Source organism: Globicephala melas, chromosome 13, assembly GCF_963455315.2.
Source record: "Globicephala melas chromosome 13, mGloMel1.2, whole genome shotgun sequence".
Lineage (NCBI taxonomy): Eukaryota > Metazoa > Chordata > Mammalia > Artiodactyla > Delphinidae > Globicephala > Globicephala melas.
In genome coordinates, this window is record NC_083326.1 from 46,517,779 (window position 1) to 46,538,792 (window position 21,014).

Below are 21,014 nucleotides of genomic sequence, written 5' to 3' on the forward strand. Positions count from 1 at the left end.
TCTTAAACCCATTTATGTAGCTAATGTTTTTCAGGACAGTGTCAACTACTTAACCAAGAAGAATCTTTACATTTTGGAGAAATTTTAAAAAACATTCCACTTCTAAATCCTAATATATATTCAGAAGTGAGTGACGCTTTGTCGCAATGCCATTGCACATAGTAGGGGGTCAATATTTGCTATCTAATACAAAAAAGTCTTCACATTTCCATATTTTCATCACTTGGCTTTTGGCTTAAAGTCATAAGGTAAGATAAATTTACCAATTAAATCTTTGCATGAGGGCAATCTTCCAGCTCCCAATGCCCTAAACTTGTCAATATTTGTAGAGAATTCTAAGGGTGCCCACCACCCTTCCGAAGTCTTCACCAACCCACTATTTTATGATATGTGAGAGCACCCAACATAAAGACACATTACTCCCAAACACCATCTTTTTTCATTTTTTTAGTCTGGTAACAATGCATTATGTGTGTTTCCAAACAGTGACGTCAACAGAAGACCAAAATCTGTGTTAATCAAAAAATGTGTAAACAGCCTAAACCCCTGTCTCTTTTCTGCTTCCCAACCTTAGCATTCATCTCAGACAACTGGGCAACTCACTACCTGCATGATTTCCCTCTTAGATGTTATTGTTTGCATTCTCCTTGTGGCTCTTTTAAAACCTGATCATGAATACCAGAAAAAATGTAAAGGCAAGCAAGTGTCTGGTGTCCTCACAGATGTACTTTCCTCTATTATTGCTCCTTGGGGGAAAATTATTTATACTGTTTCTGAAATGCTATTGCTATGATCCTGTAGGTATGGGCTTAAATAAACTTTATAGTTGGGAAGAAAGCTAAATTGGCCAAAGTGTTAAACCAAATGCCTCTTTCAGTTCCCTCCATGCTCATAGATTCTGATATGCTGTGTGACCAAGGTGACACAAAGGACTAGAGAGAGAGGCAGGAAATGAACTCAGATTTCTTCATTCCTTATTCTTCCCAGTGTCCCCCATTCCTAAGCTTTCTTTTTAAATCAGAGTGCTAGTCAATTTGACACTGTATTAGGCTTTTTGCTTAATAAAATATTTTTCAACAGTTGGAAAATCTTTTTAAGGCAACAGGAGACACTAATCACCAGGGTTCTGAGGAAACTCCCTTTATTAATGGAGCTAATTTTCCCCAGCTGATTCACAGCTTGTCACTGTGTCCCATTTCTATGAGAAAGTGAAAGAAACTTTCTATGAGAAAGTGAAGTCAAGGAGAACTAATGGACAGAGCTCAAATTATTGGGGACATTTTTTTGACTCCTCATTTCAAAGAACGCAAATCCTGCCCTGGGGAAACGACATTTGTAAAGATAGTCTGAGTTTTCAAAATTGAGACATAACCTTCGCCAGTGTGGTCCTAAGTATCACCATGTTCAATTTGTGGTGCTAGAATGAATGTCTGCCTCTTTATAAAGCATGTGCCTGAGATACCAAGAACACCATGGGCATCCCTGCTTCTCACTTCCTGCCTGGACTTCTTTATATCATTCGTTGTTCATTCTGCTCAGACTCTATGTCCTGCCTGCTGTATTAGACAATACACCCCACACCCTTTTGCTTATATTGGGTCTATCTCCCAGTATGGGAGAAAGAATTTAGAAGAAAAATATTGTAGACAAAAAAAAAATTCCCCATTAAAATAGGGACTTCCAGGACCCTCACTTTTTGGGTAGGTAAAGTTGCACTAAGAATCTTGCACTAAGATGAAAGTTACAGAGGTAAGTTTTTAACTCAGAAAAATAAATAACTTTCTAACAAGGAAACCTCTCCAGGACTGGAAAGAATGAGATTGTGTGAGTAAAACTGTACAAAGGTTGGGCCATCACCTGCAAGGGATGTTGATAAGAGATTCATGAAGAGTTTGGTTGGATCATTCCTAAAGTTCTTTCCAATTTTATTTCTATGATTCTACTTACCATTATTACTTTATTGAAATGGTTCTACTGTGTGTGTACAGATCAACACAAAATAAAGCCTTCTAGGGCTTCCCTGGTGGCGCTGTGGTTGAGAGTCCGCTTGCCAATGCAGGGGACACGGGTTTGTGCCCCAGTCCAGGAAGATCCCACATGCTGCGGAGCGGCTGGGCCCGTGAGCCATGGCCGCTGAGCCTGCGCGTCCGGAGCCTGTGCTCCGCAACAGGAGAGGCCACAACAGTGAGAGGCCCGCGTACCACAAAAAAATAAAAATATAAAGCCTTCTAAATGGCTCACATTATATAACTGGATGAATCATGTTCCAAAACTTAGCTAAATCAGTTTAGACTGAGTTGCTTAGTGGAGCATATAACTAATAGGGCTAAGACTATGAAATAAAATTCTTCTATAGGATATTTAGCTTCTTTGGGGGAAAAGTTGTTGTTTGCAACCCCAGCTGTCATTTCAAGTATGATGCTGTTTTCGATAATCCAGGAATGAGTCACAAGAGAATATGTATAACCTGATATCATTTTTGAAAAGCTATAGTAAGCTTAGTCACTTTTGAAAAATAATTCAAAACATATGCCTCCTGACATTGGATTTGGAAACCCGTGTCAAATTCATAAAACATGGCCAGCAACATCAAAGCTAAATTTGGCTATTTGGGTTGGTAAAGAATATTTAAAATATGTGGTGGTGTAATGGTAAACAGACAAATATTAGGAGTCGTGTTACTAATATCGTCAATTACCTATTCGCCCTTGATTATTTTAAGGACCCAATGTCCTCACCAGAAAAATAGAAAAAAAAAAAAAAACAGCTATATTCCATAGATATCTGCCTAAAACCTTTATTGAGTTTGAAGTGTTTTTATCTTATTAGAAAAATCCCTTTTGAGGTCAAGGAATTCTTGCTCTTTAAAAAGCAACACAGGGCTTCCCTGGTGGTGCGGTGGTTGAGAGTCCGCCTGCCGATGCAGGGGACACGGGTTCGTGCCCCGGTCCGGGAAGATCCCACATGCCGCGGAGCGGCTGGGCCCGTGAGCCATGGCTGCTTGGCCTGCGCGTCCAGAGCCTGTGCTCCGCAACGGGAGAGGCCACAACGGTGAGAGGTCTGCGTACCACAAAAAAAAAAAAAAAAAAAGCAACACAGCGAAAAATACAAAAAATTCTCGCAGAGAAAGGTGCTCCATAAATTATTATTTAGAAAAAGATAAATTAGAAGGCTTACTAGGGTAGGCTATACAGACGCCATCTGTTAAATATATATTGTTCGAATTTTTCCAAAAAGGAGAACACTTTCAAGTCCAGTTAAGTATTAAGTAAAGAATAGCCCTGGTGGACCAGAGAATGGAGTCATCAGTATAGATGATAGTGAGGGTTTCAAAATGAATTTGCCTTCTTTTCATTTATGACATTAGAACATCCCTAAAGTTCAAGTTGTTTTTTTCACTTGCATAATTTGCAAAAACTAACCGGTAAAGAACAATGCTATTTTTTTTCTCAACTGAAAAGGTGGAATTTATTATTGGAAATTCAGCAAATGGTAGAACATCTGCTTTGCAAGTTTAGATCTTGCTACTTACTCTTTGACTGGGCTTTTCGCTGCTGTGAAATGTTCTAAAACAGAAATAGTACCTCCATTTTAAAACTGTTAAACACACATTGAACATGCAGTCATTCAGGTTTTTAAAAAGTTAGATACTGAATAAATCCTTCCATCTGTGCGGGAATAGCATGTTCATTTTCTTACACGTTACTCATTTATTGAACGCAAAGTTTCACGTGGATGCATATCTAGCGTGATTTTCATCTGTGCTATTACTATTTTGTAATGCTTTTTGCCACAGTTCTGATACCTCAGAAAACCCTCAAAAATAAACATGAGAAGACCTAATTTGTCATTGTCTTCATTACTGGTGACCAACAGGAAACATGAAGTTAGCAGGCAGGTTGTGTTGCAACAAGTACGCTTAAGTAAACTATCACTCTTGAAAAGTCTATCATTTCTTGGATTTTTTAACATTCTACATGTTTTATTCTCACTTTGAAAATCATTATTCCAGTTAGAATCAAGGTTGAAAATGCATACCATCCTAACTTGTTCATAGCTTACAAATCGCTTGTCACTTACTAATACTATATAACGTATTTGAAGGTTGCTAAGAAAGTAGATCTTAAAAGTTCTCATCACAAGAAAAAAAGAAAGCTTGTAACCATGTGCAGTGACAAATGTTAACTAGACTTACTGTGATGATCATTTTGTGATATATACAAATATTGAATCATGTTGTACACTTAAAATTAATATAATGTTACATGTCAATTATATCTCAATTAAAAAAAAAAAACTCTTGTCTTGATTCCATCTCATTTAGCACTACCAAGAGGACAGAGAAGGAATCTGAGGAGGCATTTTGAAGTTGATGCATTCAATTTGCTAAACACTTTTGCAGTCCAGGCTTTGTGCTTGATACCGGAGATGCAGCGGTGAATAAGATATGGCATTAACGCTCATTCGCTTTCTGGGGGAGAAAAACAAATGCATACAGATTATAATCCAGTGTGAAGAGTGCCTTCTAGAGAACCATGTACTAGGTGTCCCGAGGATTTCAAAGAAGGGTTCATGGAAGAGGGGAGACTTGAGCTGATCCTTGAAGAAAGAATTGGAATTCACTAGATGGAAAAGGGGAAGGGCTGGCTTTCCAGAAAGGTAAAGACAAGAAGAAGCATGGCCTATTGAGGGAAAGGTTTGTGGTTAAGTAAGACTGGATGGAGTATAGTCATAAATAGGCATGAGGCAAGAGATGTGGCCAGAAAAATAAGCATGAGGCAGAATTAACAAGGGCCATTTTGCCCTTCCGTGGAGTTTGACCTTTATGCCGTAGGTGTGGGGAGCTAATGAAGGGCAAGGAATTACATGATCTATTTGCATTTTATAAAATTCCTCCAGAGGAAGTGTGGATTGGAAGGGGAATTGACTGGAGGCAGGGAAATCAGGTGGTATATCACTTTAATTATCAAAGAATGATAGGATGAAGGTCTCGGGGGTCTTTACTAAGACAGTGTCATTATCGAGGAAGCTAAGGAAATGAATGCAGATATATTTACAAGATAGAATTGGCCTGTTTGATTGGCTATGGGAGGTAGAGAAGGATGACTCCTAGGTTTCCAGCCTAAGATATAAAATGAATAGTGTATCCTGTGTACGGAACACAGGAAGAGGGACAGGTCTGGTGGGGAAAATGATAAATTGAGTTATATCTTTGTTGATTGTAGTGTGACCTATGAGCTATAAAGGCAGAAATGTCAAGAATGCTACATAAGCAGCAGGCATTACAAGCCTGGAGCTCCAGAGAGAGGTCTGAGATGCAGGCTTGCCTTTCAAGTTGGTACCTGGATAAGAGTTGAAGCCCTGGTTATGAACGAGCTGCCCAAAGGGACACGGGGGTGTGAAAAAAGAGGCAGGGATGAGTCCTTGGAAAAATCCCTAATGTGAACAAAGAACACAGTAAGAGGAACCAGAGCCTACAGCCTAGGGAAGATCTAGGTTGTCTTGTGAGAGTAGCAGGATTCTCTGTCTCTGAATCCAAGAGAAGAAAAAAGACAGAAGAAGGAATTGGTTGAGCATGTCAAATGCCACAGGGCAATCAAATAAAATAAGCACCTAAGAAATGTCCACTGGAGTTGGGGGAAAAAATCTGCTGGTCGCCACAAAGAAATTACTTTTTAAGAGTTCTATTAGTGAAATCCAGATAGCAATGGGTTGAGTGAGGGAGTAGAGAACAAATAAGAACAAATACGAACTGGTTCTTTGTTTGCCTGTGAAAAGGAGGAAGGAGAGAGACAGAATCATTATGTCAGGGAATCGATGTGTACTGAGACCTGCTATTTCAGGCTCTGTGCTCAGTGCCTTCCATTTTACCCTCAAAATGGCCTTGCAAACTTCGTTTATGGTCAACATTTTAAAAATTAGAAAACCGAGATGTAGAGAAGTTAAATAACTTGCCTTTGACCCCATGTGTTAACTGGTGGAGCCAGAAACGGCACTGGGGCAGTGGCATTGAGCCTGTGTTGTCTGGGGAGACATCTGGAGTGAACTGTTTGTGCTTTTCTCTTCCCAGCTCTGTGCTCAGTGAGGTCATGTAGGTAACTTCAAGTGGCCATGGTGGGAGCATTTACACCACAGAAATTGGCAAACGTTACAAACCAGAGTTGGTTGATTTGTTTGCTTGTTCCTGGAGAGCCAGTTATTAAACACTGACAAGCACAGCACTGGGTGCTGTGTGACAGCAAAGCCTCAGCATTTCCCACTGCCTAGTATATGTTACTTCACCAAGGTCACTTGGTTAGGTAAAAACAACAGAGTTGAGACTGGAACCCAGACCTGTGATTCACATCCAGTCCTACACGGGCCCCAGGGCTTTGATGAAAAAATAAGTAAAATGTTCATTCCTCACATTCTATACCCAAATGGTCCATGTTGGTATGAACGATGTCTCGTCTTTATCCATGCTCTGGTTCTAAACTACCAGTCTTCTGCTTCAGCCGCCCAGGCAATCCATCTCTGGGGTGTTTGCCTTTTTGTTTTGTTTTTGTTTTTTTGCGGTACGCGGGCCTCTCACTGTTGTGGCCTCTCCCGTTGCGGAGCACAGGCTCCGGACGCGCAGGCCCAGCGGGCATGGCTCACGGGCGCAGCCGCTCCGCGGCATGTGGGATCTTCCCGGACCGGGGCACAAACCCGTGTCCCCTGCATCGCAGGCGACTCTCAACCACTGCGCCACCAGGGAAGCCCCAGGTGTTTGCTTTTTTAAACAGCTTTCCTGAAGCATTGACTCTCTGAACTATGTTAATGAAATCTATTTTAAAAAATAACCAATCTTCTCCGGGTTTGTGGTTTCAGAACAGTATTCGTCAGCGAGTGAAATAAGTTATCTTAGATGCATTTTTCCATCCACAAAATGGAAGACAGACACACTGGCTATTCATTAAAAGGAGTCCTGAAGAGTTTATTTTTAAACAAACTTCATTTTCCAGCTAGTCGAATTCATGATAGAGAATGAATAAGCAGCCCAGCTGTGCCACATGATTCAAAACTCCCTTAAATTTCATTGTGTAACACTGCATTTAAAACAGTATGTGTATGCAAAGTAAACAAATCTAAAATGATAAATAGCTAATGTGGGAGAAATTGCCAGGTCACCCCACATGGTCCAAGTGCAGGTATGAAAACGACTCCTGGAATTCCCTCCGCATGTTTAATTTGGATTGCTGTTATGGTGCACAGAGCAGGATTTATTTGCACAGAATTGAGGCCTGAAACATTCTTTAGGTGGTAGAGGAGAAATATTCTTTTTAGCTGCATCACAATAGACTTTACCTTAAAGCAGCGTGGCTCATCGTAAAACTGAAAAAGAAGAACTTTTATCTGGGTTGATTCTTGAACAACATATATGTGTTCCTTTTATCCACAAGATAAAATAAGGTTTTGTAATTCTGTTAGCCAAAAATTACTTCAGTCTTTCATCTTAACTATTCTATAAGAAAGCCACAAGGAATTCCCAATTAAAATGGAAAATAACTCAAATAAAAATGGACTTTCAGGAGGTATATGATAGACCTTATTAAGGCAGTATAAGCGAAAGCAGTTCTCAACAAAATTAGGCTCACACTAGTTTGAATTTATTTTGCAAGTTGCACCAAAGGGCATCCGAGGTGTGTATATCAGTCAATATAATAGTAACTACACTTTTGTCTGACCTGATTTGCTCCATTCCCGAGCATTCTAGGTCAATGCATATTTTGATTAGTTAAAAGTTGTACTTCTACTAACAAAGGATTAAAAATGCCCACAGAAATAGAATATAGGTGATCCTGTGGCTTTCTTGTGAAAGGAGTCTTAAGTCATACCTGATTTTCCCACAGAGAAAACAATGAACTTGTATTTCTAACCAAAGGAACAGACGCCCAACTTTTTTTTTTTTCATAGAAATGATCACAGACATTTTAATCAACTGTAAATGATATACTTGTACACTGTGTCACTGAAAACCTTCTAAAGGGAACGTAGTCATTTGAGCTGAGCAATACAGTAATCAATTGTATAAATTATCCTATTATCTCACTTAAAATCCCCGATAAGATGATTTGTACGACAGGAGAGAAGCCAGGAGACTAGGAGGAAATAAGAAACACCTGCAGACTGTTCACCCCAGAAGTGAGGTTATGACTTGAGTGGCAGTTGGAGGAACTCTCAACGGGGCAGAGCCTTGGTTGAAGTAGAGAGAGCCAGGAAGGGGAAGACCAGAGCCTTCAGAAACAGCTGAGTAAACTGATCACACATTCATACTGAGGGATTACTACACGAATGACTGCATTACTGATTCGAGAAAGTGTTCCACGTGACCATCAGTGTCTTGGCTTCTTGAACCACTTATAGATGATGATCCTGACCACAGCCCATGCCTTTGTTTGAACATCTTTACCTCGTTTGAGTCCTTACAGAATGTCTCTTGAATCTATCTTTGTTTGCCTGTCTTTGCTTATACATCTTCACCATGGAGTTATTCGCATGACTGTAAATCTGTAACACATTTCTTACTGCACAGAAACAATCTGTATTTCTCTGTCAAAGTGGTCCTTTCCTCCTCAAAAATATCCCTGAAATGCAATTCCACCCAAACCTTCTCTGAAAACACAGCTTTCTATTTCATTGATAATTTGAGACAAAACGCCACATTCAAACCTGACTTTATCTAATGCATTTTTCTCTTGTTTTCTTTGTCTATTTTTGCACCTAATCTGCTGACTTCCCTACCATTTAAAAATATTCATGTGGGAATAGATAGATAAGCAAATATGAACTATGTTAAATTTGATCTTTTTCATTGACCCCGTATACCTAGAAATACACTCAATCTTACTGGAGTAATATAGCTACTTTCCCTATAAGGTTTTAAAAAAATTTTTTAATTGCAATAAATACACATAACAAATGTTACCATCTTAACCATTTTTAAGTGTGCAGTTCAGTGGCATTGAGGACATTCACCTTGTTGTACCAGCATCGCCACCATCTAGCCACACAGCTCTTTCCATGTTGCAAAACCCAAACTCTGTACCTGTTAAACAACTCCCCTTTATTCCCTTCCCCCAACCTCTGGCAACCACCCTTCTACTTTCTGTCTGTATGAACTTGACTACTCTAGGTACCTCATATAAATGGAATTATGCAGTATTTGTCTTTTTGTGACTGGTTTATTTCACTCAGTATAATGCCCTCAAGGTTCATCTATGCTGTAGCCTGTGTCAGGATTTTCTTGCCTTTTAAGGCTGAATAATGTTCAGTTGTACGTGTATACTGAAATTTGTTTATCCATTCATCCATCAGTAGGCACTTGGGTTGCTTCCACCTTTTGGCTATTATGAATAATAATGCTGCTGTGAACATGGGGGAGCAAGTACCTCTTTGAGACTCTGCTGTCAATTCTTTTGAGTATATACCCAAAAGTTAAATTGCTGGATCATATGGTATCCTGTAAGGTTTTAACTTAGGCAGAAAGAATCATTATATTTGTAAGATTCTCTAGATTTTATAGTTGCTTGCTTATAGTTGTTTGCTTGCTTTGGTTTTGTTCCCTCTCTCTTGCTTTCTTCTAGATTAACCATATCCCATAGAAATACAATACAAACCCCAGAGGTAAATTTAAAATTTTGAGTAGCCACAGTTTAAAAAGTAAAAAGAAATAGATGAGATTAATTTAATGATATGCTCTTTAACCCAGTATATTAAAAATATTATCATTTCAACCTCTAATCAGTATAAAAGATGATAAATGAGATACTACAGATTATGCATTTGCCAGACATGCAATGAAGATTAATAGAGTACGTGGTACAACAGTTAAAGAAAAAGGTAGTCCCACCAAAACAACAAGGTGTGTTTAATAGAAAAGTGTTTTATACTGGTTTGGTTTTAAATGAAAATTTAAATTAATTAAAATTTAAAATTCAGTCCCTAAGTTGTCCTAGCTGCATAGCAGGTGTTCAGTAGCTACATGTGGCCAGGGGCCACTGCAGTGGACAGTGCAGAGCTGAGCATTTTCATCATCACTGGAAGTTTTATTGGACAGAGATGCTCTAGGCTCTGATATCCCTGAGGGCCAGGAACTTGGATGTCTCTTTTATCACAAAGCTTTATCATCTGGTGCCCAGCAAGTGTTGAATATGTATTTGTTGGATGAGCTACTAAATGTATTTAACAAGCTCTGCATTATCGAATGCTCTGCATCTACCAGGCACTGTCACAGCACTGGGGCCTTACTGAGTGAGTTTATATCAGCAACATGTCCCGTCCTGGAATGTCTGTCCAGAGATTGAAGTCTTTGCAGGTTCTACGTTCTGTTTGCTTGGTTTCTGAGCTAGGTTTTGAATGAAATGGGAAAATGTATTGAAAACAAATACAGAAGCTGATTGTATGGTTCTGTTTTGTTCCTGGGGCCTCCCGCAGGGCCTAAAATAATTAAATATTGGTTCAACAAATGAAGGAACAAGTGGCCTTGTGAACTCATCACACACAGAAAATGACCCTGTGAGTTTCCTGAGGAAAGAAGTCCCTGAGAATGGTGGGAAGGAATTGTAAGGGGAGGACAAGAGAAAACCAGAGAAATGGGAACACACAAGAGAAAGGTATGAGCATCCTAGACGGTACATTTGAAGTGAGGAGAATTATCTGTAACCAACTCAGAGCCGTGAGCACTTCCTTATCCATAAATTAAAAGGCAAACTTTATTAGTTCTGCATATAAATGTCTGCAACCTAATTCCATTTGGAAGCGAAGTCATTCATGTATTCATTCATTTGTTGAACAAGCGTGTGCTTGCCTTCCCAGTGTCTGCTGTACCCAGGCCTTCTCAGCAGCGACAAACAGTAGTGCTCATTGTGTGCTAGGGGAACAGCTGTGCATTGACTTCCTAGCAATTATAAGGGCATTTGTGGAAAGTCAAGCAATAGCATTCGAAATATCCTTAATCACCGTGTTTATAGAATCATCATTATAAACTAAAAAAAAAAAAAAACTGCCTCATATTCAAAATACATTACTCATACTTAATTCATATGTAACTGGTTCTTTTTTGATATTAAATGACAATGTTAAAAAATCATTACAGTGGTTTATCTAAAAATAATTTTGGGCCTAAAATACCCAACACATAAAGTGTTATGACTATATCATTTAGGATGATGTTTTTGATTGTTGAATATATTAGAATGTTAGCATCTTCTTTCTTTATTTAACCTGATGCAAATGTACAGAATGTTTCTTAAGGTAAAATGTAAATTCATTCCTAGAATTTAATTTACCTTTCTTGTGTTTATCAAGAAAACAAGAAAAAATCATTTTCCTCCTCCACATGAGGAAGAAAATCAAGAGAGATAATCAAATGAATACTTTTTAACTCCATAGCAGAAGTCTTTAAATAACAACTTCCTAACACATCTGGATTAGATCCTGGTTTCACACTGAGGAACCAATAATGTCCTATTCTTAGTATCCTAATTATAGTCACAATGTCTGAATTTCACTGAATTTTTCAGGAAGCATTTAAACTTGGCAGTAGTCAAAGTCATTGAGATTGTAAAAATCGATCAAACAAAAGGCCTGAAAGATGGATTTCGTTATCTCCTCTTTTTAAGTAACATGCAGTGATTGTTGGCAGAAATAGATAAAGCAAACAGATGCCTCTGATCCGCTTGCATTTTTCATCTTTTCACTCCAAAGACCACCCTGTTGTGTCCAGTATCATCACAGTAGGATCTAGTGCAGTGTTAACTCAGGGATCAAACTCTTTTTCTGCTAGTAAGTTATCCGATTTAGCATTGTCACTCATGAGATAGTGTCAAAGGAATATCTTTGTTGGTGAAAAATAAAAGATTTGCATATAAGATGGCAGATAGGATTAAACTTTTAGTTCATATTTGCCGATAGAAATGGAAACACCGAGGCTAAGATGTGACTAATTTCGATTTTTTTTTAACCATTTGACTTCAGGACTTGTATAAGTAATGTAACACAGGCAGACCTCAGAGATATCAAGTGTTTGGTTCCAGACCACCACAAGAAAGTGACTGTCATGATAAAGTGAGGAACTGAGGATAAAAGATCCCTATTTTGAGTATCTTAAGTTCGAGATCACTATTACCTACCCAGCTAAAACACTCCTTGACCATCTATTGCAGAGACAGTGGGGCTGGAGGAAGTGGGTGGATTTGAGAAAAGTTTGAAGAAAGAATAAACAGCACTTGGTTATTAATAGCAAGTGAGCGTGAGGGAATTTGAGAGGAATTCCGAGGCCCCTGAGGGTGCCAGTCCCTGAGAGCGAGCTCTGGGGTGGGTGCACGGTTAGAAGAGGAGGACTTCATACTGAAGTAGGCATGGTTTTAGTGCTTTGGGAAGATCTGCAGCCATGTGCTCTGAACACGTTCGTATTTCAGTCTGGAGCTCAGGTGAGAGACACAGTTTAGAAATTTGGGAGTCAGTGGTGTAAACATAGTCGTCCTCAATGCCAACAAAGTAGATGAGATTACTCCAAAAAGGCCTGTAGGGTGAAAACACAAAGAGACTGTATTTCAGATGAAAAGAAAAAGCTTGGCATGGACCATGCTGCTTAGCAAAACAATCCCGAAAATGCAGAGAAGGGAAAGAATGATGTGAACACCCTTCCAAATCAGGTGCGTTATTTTATGGGCATAGCTCCTCTTCAGCTAGAACTTACAACGAGGGAATATTGGACCTGCGTGCAAGTCTCACAGTCAAAGAACAAAACCTACAGCCGTAGAACAGGGCAATAAAGAATTCAGAAATTGAGACTTTTTTTTTTTTTTTTTTTGCGGTTCGCAGGCTTCTCACTGTTGTGGCCTCTCCCGTTGCAGAGCACAGGCTCCGGACGCGCAGGCTCAGCAGCCATGGCTCACGGGCCCAGCCGCTCCGCGGCATGTGGGATCTTCCCAGACCGGGGCACGAACCCATGTCCCCTGCATCGGCAGGCAGACTCTCAACCACTGCGCCACCAGGGAAGCCCCAGAAATTGAGGCTTTGATCTTGAATTCTTAGGTAGTTATATACACAGTGTTGGTGAGAATGCAAAATGGTGCAATCACTATGGAAAAGCAGTATGGAGATTCCTCAAAAAACTGAACCACCATGTACTCCAGCAATCCCTCTTCTGGGTATTTACCCAAAAGAATTGAAATCAGGATCTCAAAAGATATTTGCACTCCCATGTTCATGGCAGCATTATTCACAATAGCCAAGATGTGGAAACAACCTAAATAGCCATTGACAGATGAATGGATAAAGAAAATGTGGCACATACATACAATGGAATGCTATTCAGCCTTTGAAAAGAAGGATATTCTGCAACACACAACAACATGGATGAAGCTTGAGGACATTATGCTAAGTGAAAAAAGCTAGACCCAGAAAGACAAATATTATAAACATCCACTTATATGAGGTACCTAAGATAGTCCAAGTCATAGAATCAAAGAGTGAAATGGTGGTCACCAGGGTCTGATGAGAAGGGGAAATAGGAAGTTACTAATCTACGGGCATAAACTTTCAGTCAAGCAAGATGCTCTCCAGTCCTGCAGTACAACATTGTGCATATAATCAACAATAACGTACTGTGCACTTAAAACTCTGCTAAGAGGGCAGATTTTCAGAGAACATCTGGGCTGGCCGATTATCTTCCAGGCAGCTAAGGTCAACAGGAGATAAGCCAGAAGTGATGGATGCAGGGCCCTGTGACAGGGGCTGCGATGAGGGTGCCAGTTAATAAAACAAACCTACTTCTTCTGACTCCAAAACCAGAGAACTCTCTCTGCCCCACAGCTGCCTCTTTAGAATAATGGAAGATCTGTGTCTGGGAGGAAGTCTGGAGATGATCTGGTGCTAAGTTTTTATTTTACAAATGGATTAAATAAAGCCCTGAGAGAGTAACTTGTTCAAAGTCACACACCTGCTTTGGGGTGGAGTCTGTGCTGACATTGGGAGCATCCCTATTGGACTCTGATACTATTCGTGGGACTCTTTTCAAAGGAAATGAAACCAATTATGCATATGCCCACTGCATGCCATGTGGCTAAATCTACTCCTGGAAGAAGTCCAGGGTTAAGGTTAATAGTATAAGCTCTACGGCTTCCCTGGTGGCTCAGTGGTTAAGAATCCGCCTGCCAATGCAGGGGACACGGGTTCGAGCCCTGGTCGGGGAAGATCCCACATGCCGCAGAGTAACTAAGCCCGTGCGCCGCAACTACTGAGCCTGCACTCTGGAGCCCATGAGCCACAACTACTGAGCCAGCAAGCCACAACTACTGTGAAGCCCATGCACCTAGAGCCCATGCTCTGTAACAAGAGAAGCCACTGCAATAAGTAGCCCATGCACCGCAACAAAGAGTAGCCCCCGCTCACCGCAACTAGAGAAAGCCTGTGCGCAGCAACAAAGACCCAACACAGACAAAAATTAATTAATTAATTAAAAAAAAAGAGAGTATAAGCTCTAGTCTCAAATGACCAGGGCTGGAATCCCACCTCTGTCCCTTGGGAGTCATATGACCTTAACCTCTCTTGACTTACTCCCCTTATATGCAAAATGGAGATAATAATAGTATTATCTTGTAGAGTTATTATGAGGATTAAGGGGGAAAATACCTCTCAAGGCCCTGATGTCTATCTAGTTCATGGTATGTTCACAATAAATTTTAGCAGTCATTTTATTGCTTTTGATATTACTCTATATTACTTACCTCCATCTTTCAGCATCTGGGATGGAAATGTTAATAACACACACAGAGGTTTGTTTTTCTGGCATGTAGTGTGCATAAAATAAATATTTGTTGAGAGAGTGACAAAGGAAGGAAGAAAAGAAAAAAGAAAATGAGGGAGGAAGGATATGACATTAGAAGACCTTTCTTCATTGTCTGGCCCACATTCTGAAATGTGGAAATGTACAAGGTATTTTTATTATGAATAGTACCCCTTTTCTGATCTGCACAAAATGTAGCCATGCTTTTAAGATAATGTAGGAAAGCTCAAGAAGGAAGGTGTGTGTCTCCACGTGTTTTAGCGAGCTTCCTGCGTCTCTTAGCATCTCTGTTCGCTAGTCAGAGGTTCAGAGAGAACAGAGACAAAGTGCTTTCCCTTAACGAGCTTGCATGTGGGACAGACTCTTGACACAATGATTTCTTTTTTAAAATATTTATTTATTTATTTGGCTGCATCAGGTCTTAGTTGCGCCACACAGGATCTTCCTTGCAGCATGCAGGATCTCTCATTGCGGTGCATGGGCTCTTCGTTGTGGCATGCAGGCTCTCTCTAGTTGTGGTGTGGGGCTCAGTAGTTGTGGCACACGGGCTTAGTTACCCCACGGCATGTGGGATCTTGGTTCCCCCACCAGGGATCGAACCCACGTCCCCTGCATTGGAAGACGGATTCTTAACCACTGGACCACCAGGGAAGTCCTGACAGAATGATTTCTATAACAAAAGATGCTTCTGTAGATGGTGGTGTGAGGGCTAGGAGCCTGCATTCTATGGCTGGACTGCCTGGGTTTGGATCCAGCATTTGGCAACTTTGTGACCTAGACAAGTTAAGTAACCTCTCTGAGCCATGCTCTGACCTATAAAGTAGGAATAGGCATTGTACTTACCAGATAAGGCCAAGGAACAAGTGAGTTTTTATACGTAAGTGCCTAGCCTGGCATGCTGTTTATTCCTGGGCTTTGCCTGCCTCTCAAATGAGCGATAACTACTAAAGTTCAGAAGACGACCACCCAGAACATGGAGAGATGAGGTCATCAAGGTGAGGTCTTGAAGAAGGAATGGACTTTGTCAAACAGAAGGAAGAGAGTTGGCTATTTCAGGCTTGGGAATAGAAATAGACTTGGCCTTGTATAGGCAAGTTCTGAGTTGCTCAGTGATCATATTTTAATGAGCACTGAATGCAGAGTTAGATAGGATCTGGTAACAGTGAGAAGCAAATAGAGATCTTGAGGAGGAGATTAGCACAGGCAAAGTGGTTTTTTTAATGATTAATTTGGTATATTAACATTAAGATGGAGATTGAAATCAGGACGTCAGTTTGGAGACCATTGCAGTAGTCTAGACTTTGATGTGCTCAGGATCTTGGAGGGATTGATGGGAGGTTAATGCAAAAAAGAAGAATGAGTATGAGACATAGAAAGAAAAGATCAGAAGGTGACTGGAAACAGGTGTGAGGAGGAGATGAGGGGGATGTCAAAGTCGCAAGCCTGACTGGCGGAGAAGTCTGTGTGATAGACACACATGTGCAAGTTCAGAGGGATGGGTGGTTTGTGGAAAAGGATTACGAGTTTCTTTCAAGTCTAGTCGCATTTGATCCAACAATAGGACACCCATGTGGAAGCTAGAATTTGGAGAAGCAGAACTGAAGTTCAGGAGAGGTCAGAGCTAAACGTCTGTATATACTTGGGACTGAATCAAGTATAGGTGAAAGTGAGAGACAGGAGAGAGGGTGAAATTTCTGCGGAGATGGTAGGGTGAGAGTGAGGCAGGATAACATGCCAGCAAGTAATAGCAGTGAGGATCAGAGGAGGTGACATATATGACAGCACATATGGGAGTGGGGGTGATGAAATACAACATAAATTGGAAAAACTTGGTGACTGCCCCACTTCCTAGAATCTCAAAGCCAAAATGGACATTAAGACATTTTGTACATGAGGGAATTAGGGCTCAAGGAAGCTGAGTTCATTGGTTTCCCCTGAGATAGCTGCAGAATCGGACCTGTCCCTTTTCAGTGCTGTTCTCACTTTACAGGCTCCCGCCTGGCTCGTCCTGTCTCTCAGTGCCCAGCTGCATATGGTTCAATCTGTACTCTGTTTTACATAAAGCATACTGTAGAATGCTGGGTCCCCCTGAGTGGGCAGCATGCACCTGGCCAAGGGCAGAGCACAGAAGCTGCATCAGCTAAGCAGGATTCCATGAAAGGGCATGTTCAGTATACACACTGATGTTGGATCTCACCCTGTTTCTCTTTTTCATGTGTACTTCCTTTAGTTAATTAACTAATTTTGCAATCTTTAGAAAATGAAATAAGCAGTTTACCCATACACTCCTTACCTTTGCATGCATGTTAATTAAATAATTATTCCACTGCTTATAATATTGCTTCCCAAAAGATATTGAACTGCTTTTTATATGAAGGAGGCTCTAAGTCTCAACCGCGTTTATAGCTCAGTGATCGCAATAATTATTTTTTAAACCACATCAGTTAGAAATCGAAATAGCTGCTTCTGAAAATGCATAAAAGTGATGTCCCATGTCCAAACCATTTGTACAACTTAACATAATTTTATTGAAGGGATAGCCATTTGAGATCTTAACCTTTTTATGAATTTATTGTGAAGTCATAGAAATCTTAATGCCTTTCTAATTTTCTTCTTGAAGGAAACAATTTGGAAAATGCCAAGGACAAAAACATAGGAAGCATTTAACATAAACTGAAACCATTAATACTTAATGGAAAAGCATAATCCATTCCGAGGCATTTTAAAACAGCTACCATAAAATCATTGCTTCTAGGAGGTGTTAAAAAACAAAATTCATCCAAGTAAATAAGATCTAATTGGCCTTAATAAATGCTTCATGAATCGGTCAGCATCACATCTAGCAAGTTGAGAGGAGCTCTGAGGAGGCTGTACAAGATGGAAGGCTTTTATAGGCAGAAAGAGGAAGGGATAAGGAAAGATCAGATTACAGCATCTTCCTTTGTTGGATAAAAAGGGTCTCTGTGGCAGATTACCTCATCGGTGCTACCAAAAAAATTCCAAACTGACCAGTTAAGACTACATTCCTGGGGGAGATTCAAACTGCAGTTAGGTTAGGTATTAAGTTTCTGTTTGGTGACATGGGCTTAGCACAAGTGACTCCATTTTGGACCTGTTGTTTCTTTTTTAACAAGAGGCTAGGTGGTTCTTCAAAACTGGTGCTTCAATAGTCTTACTCAAAGAACGACTTGATGGAAATAGAAGCTGTAAAGCCCAAGGATTAGAAGGAAGTGGGGGTGAGATTCAAATGACTTCATTTTAAATGCTGTTTGTCATCACAGATTTCCACTAAGCTTGCTCCCACACCTGGCTTCCCATGGGACCCTTGGGTCAGAGGTTCTTCTGTGTTGTTTTTTGTTTGCTGGAAGGGAGGGATGCCCTTTCAGGGTTTCTTCAATTTCAGAGTTGCAAAAACTGGTTCTGAAAATAGTTGGCAGTATCCGTTGGCCAAATTTATTTGCTGAAAACCCTTTTGTTTTGAACCAGTGAGGCCCAAGGTCAAGAAATACTTGGGTTAACTTAAGGTTAACACAATAACAAGGTTCTTCTTTTGCAAACTTCCAAGACTATTTCATTACTTTCTGGCTTCTTCTCTCTTCCGTTACTGTGTTCTCTTGCTGACCACTGTTGAGCTGTCTCAAGCCCCCTTCCTTGGTGGGAGCAGCCCACCCAACCCTCCAGAGTTCTCTCTGTGCTGAGGCTCATGGAATGGAGGGAAAGAGCACTGAAATGCTAGACTTGGATGCTGAATTCTGAAGCCAAATCCAGTTCAATCTCTAGTTTTGTGATTCTGGGCAAGCTACCTAAACTCACTCTCCTTCTTCTTCTGCTTCCATTTTTTTAAAAATTATCTTTTACAGTAATTTTATCAAAGTAGTGCCTATGCAGTTAAAGTATCAAATACAACAAAAGTTATTTTAACTAGCCTTCTCTTAAGTGATTTCCCTGACTAAGCAACTCTCTCCCTTCCCTAGATATAACCTGCTGACTGATGCTCCCAGCCAGCTCACCCCCAGGGCCTCACCTGCTGTCTCTTGAGCCCTCCTATAACTTCTGACCCCACCTGTGGGGATGAATATGGCCCAAGAATTAGTTGTGTTTGTTCCCATTGTACTTGTTAATATAATTATTCAATTATAAATTTTATAAAACCAATGACATATGAATGCATAAAAGAATTTCTATAAAAATGTTTTGGAAAGACTCAAAGTTGAGTTACTAAAAGTAAAAAGCTACAGAATCAGGTATGAAAATAAAATGATAAAATATCAGGAAAAAACTCAAATCTAAAAGGATTCCGCTTTGTGTCTTTAAGTTCTCAATCCACTTTAATGGAATAGAAACTAGGAAATATAGATGATGATGATGGGTGTGGTTTATGTAAAAAAGTGAAACATGTAGTTATATTCCATAAGCAGAAATCCAGGTCATATTCCCACGGGATTCTTCTGGTATTAGATTAGATGAGGTTCACATAAAGTGCTCAGCATCATGTCTGATATTTAATAAGGATTCAGTGCATGTTAGCTGTTACTGTGGTTACTATTGATTTAATAACTGTATGTCCAGGTGATGTTAAAAGGAAACAGGAAAGAAGGTAAGGGGAGACCAAACCAATATTACAAAATAAAATATCGGGATAAACTTAAACCCAGCAACCAAATGTTATACAACAAAGGACCTAAACTTCACGGTGAAAACCTTTTTTTGTATCAAAATATCTTTATGTTAAACTAAGAGGGTATTGATAGTCACATTTATGACAGGTATAGCTGGAGAAAAAAAAAATTCATTCATGAAATGTAACCCTGTTTCAATTTTAACCACAATTTGCCACATGGCCTTAGGAAACTGCCCAACATTTTCCTGTCTTTTATTCTCTGTTAGGCAAGGATGATGATAACCAACTGAATAAATTTATCACGCTGCCAGAAGAATTACTTTCAGAAAAGTACATTATGGGCATATTTGTGTTTCGTCACTTGAGTGTGAGCTCTGCTTGGCTGTGCTACTCGTGCTGCGTAGAGCTCTCGAACCCTCGGAAGAAGGATCAGTGAAATGCCTTTTTTAAAAAATTGATTTCCAGCGGCATGTACTGTATGTGGAGCAGTATACAGTGAAGCGGAGGCAGAGCGGCTCCGTGAGCTCCTCTCCACTTTCCCATAGAGATCCCTTGACTGCCAGCTTAGGGCGAGCCACACACATGCCCTCATGCTCAGCGAGCCCGCGAGGTCACTATCATATGACAAAGGCTTTGCTGCAGTTCATCTTCCTCCCTGTGTACTTTCCATTTGCTTTCTTGGAATCCTGCTGCATCACAGAAGCTGGAAGTTCTGATTATCCATTGAAATCACAATGGAAAGTCTTGACATGCCACCGTGTGGCAGACAGGCTCTTGGTGCTCCAGCTGGGTGTCAGGCCTGAGCCTCTGAGGGGGGAGAGCCGAGTTCAGTACATTGGTCCACCAGAGACCTCCCAGCTCCACGTAATATCAAATGGTGAAAATCTCCCAGAGATCTCCATCTCAACGCTAAGACCCAGCTCCACTCAATGACCAGCAAGCTACAGTGCCGGACACCCTATGCCAAACAACTAGCAAGACAGGAACACAACCACTACCATTAGCAGAGAGGCTGCCTAAAATCATAGTTCACAGACACCTCAAAACACACCACCAGACGTGGTCCTGTCCACCAGAAAGACAAGATCCAGCCTCATCCACCAGAACACAGGCACCAGTCCCCTCCACCAGGAAGCCTACACGACCCACTGAAACAACCTTACCCACTGGGGGCAGACACCAAAAACAACGGGAAGTATGAACTGGAAGGCTGCAAAAAGGAGACCTCAAACACAGTAAGTTAAGCAAAATGAGAAGACAGAGGGCTTCCCTGGTGGCACAGTGGTTGAGAGTCTGCCTGCTGATGCAGGGGACACGGGTTCATACCCCATTCCAGGAAGATCCCACATGCTGCGGAGCGACTAGGCCCATGAGCCATGGCCCCTGAACCTATGCGTCCGGAGCCTATGCTCCGCAATGGGAGAGGCCACAACAGTAAGAGGCCCGCGTACCGCAAAAAAAATTTAAAAAAAAGAGAGGACAGAGAAACACACAGCAGATGACAGAGCAAGGTAAAAACCCACCAGACCTAGCAAATGAAGAGGAAATAGGCAGTCTACCTGAAAAAGAATTCAGAATAGT

The 21,014-nt window shown here is 40.6% G+C and overlaps 1 protein-coding gene across 3 annotated transcripts in view; it reads left to right on the plus strand.

Moving 5' to 3' along the window:
- The window catches only part of AQP4 (aquaporin 4), a 284,383-nt gene that overhangs the window by 109,288 nt on the left and 154,081 nt on the right, over positions 1 to 21,014 (plus strand). The window lies entirely within an intron of this gene.